Source organism: Buceros rhinoceros, unplaced genomic scaffold (genome assembly GCF_000710305.1).
Source record: "Buceros rhinoceros silvestris isolate BGI_N320 unplaced genomic scaffold, ASM71030v1 scaffold11622, whole genome shotgun sequence".
Taxonomy (NCBI): Eukaryota; Metazoa; Chordata; class Aves; order Bucerotiformes; family Bucerotidae; genus Buceros; species Buceros rhinoceros.
This window is the reverse complement of record NW_010398331.1, coordinates 6,910-8,482: the sequence shown is the minus strand read 5'-3', so window position 1 is coordinate 8,482 and position 1,573 is coordinate 6,910.

Below are 1,573 nucleotides of genomic sequence, written 5' to 3'. Positions count from 1 at the left end.
TGGTGGCCAGAGGTTCCCATGCTCCCAGCCAGCCTGGTGCCACACCACGGGGGTGCAGGAGGTCGGCAGATCCTGCTGGAACACTACGGGTCTTTTGGGCAGGGCTAGAACAGTAAATCTGACCTGTGGAGAGCAGGTTTTGCCCCATGTCTTGGGTGTTTCCTGCAGAGACCTGCTTTCCACCGCCAGCCCTTGAGGTCTCGCTGGTGAAGTCATTCCGGGACAGTCCTGCTCGCATCGGGTGTTCAATTTGAGGCTCTCTGAGGGCTCCGTGCAGGGAGCTTGTGACGTGCATTTGCATCACGCGCCTTTAGGCTTGCTGTTGCTGGGATTAATTTTTGCCTCCTTACAGTAGGAAGCTGCAAGTTCTCGTGTGAGGTGGCAGGTCATGGGGGTTTTCCACTCATTCGGAATGAGTAGGGAACGTGGCTTCCCGGTGGAACCTCAGCGCCCGTGGCTTGGGGCGGCCTGTCCTCACAGGAGACAGTTGGGTGGCAGCCTTGAGAAGGTCACTTCAGAGGTGTTCTAAGCAACCTCAGAAAAGTTCTCAGCCTCAGGTGGGCGTCTGGGGGAGCGCGGTGAGTCCGGACTGTGCCTGTATGTGAGAGGCCAATTTCCACCGGGACAGAAGGATGTGTTTCGTCAGGCTCTCCAGGAAACCAGTGGCTCCGGAGCTTTGGTGAACACAAGGTGTCTGTAACTTCGGGGTGTCCAGGCGCTCTGGGCTTTGAGTGTGTGCTGAATTCAGCGACCATCCCGCCCATGCTCAGTGTCCGGGCTGAGCGAGGCTGTGACAGAGCCGCCAGCTCTGTGCTGCTCCCTCTCCGCGGTGCTCTGGAATCTCCTCGCCAGGCACAGCATCGCCGTTGTACGCCGGAGAGCGGTGGCGCTGCGGGCAGACCCCGAGCAGGCGCAGCCCCTCGCCGTCTCCCTCCCTCCCGCTGCCATCACCCGCTTGCTCTGCTTTCAAGTTTTTTTTCTAAATTTGGACTTCTGCGCTGTTATAGTGGAAAGAGAAAACAGATGTGCCCGGTGCAGGTGCCCGTTGCCAGAGTGGCCCCCTGGCACCAGCCCAGTGGTTCGAGCTGGAGAGAGGCTTTCACCGAGGTGGGTGCCAGGACACGTGTGGTCCAGCTGCGGTGTAAGCCCTCCATGTCACCGCGTCGCTCTTCCTGTGGCGGCCCTCTTACAGAGTGTGGCCAGAGATGTCTAGAATAGCTTCGACTTTGTAAACCTCCCGAAAAATTGCCCGTTTAATTTCACAGACACAATTCACATATATAATTCATGTAATATTTTCCCTCCAGCCTGCAAAATGTTTGTGTTTTTAGCAGCACGTAAAGGACCTCATTTGAATTCTTTGGCCCCACAGCAACCCAAAATGGCCAGCAGTTGGGGGAGTGAATTTGCCTTTTTGAGTTAAGCTTCTCAGAAGGAGAAGATGAGGTGTTTTAGATGACACCATGAGAGCGTTACGCGGGCCTTGCCTCTGACAAACGACGCTGTTGTTAACACGCGTGGAGCAGAATTGATGGGGACATCCGGAGTGGGAGATGCGGCTTGGGGGAACGGA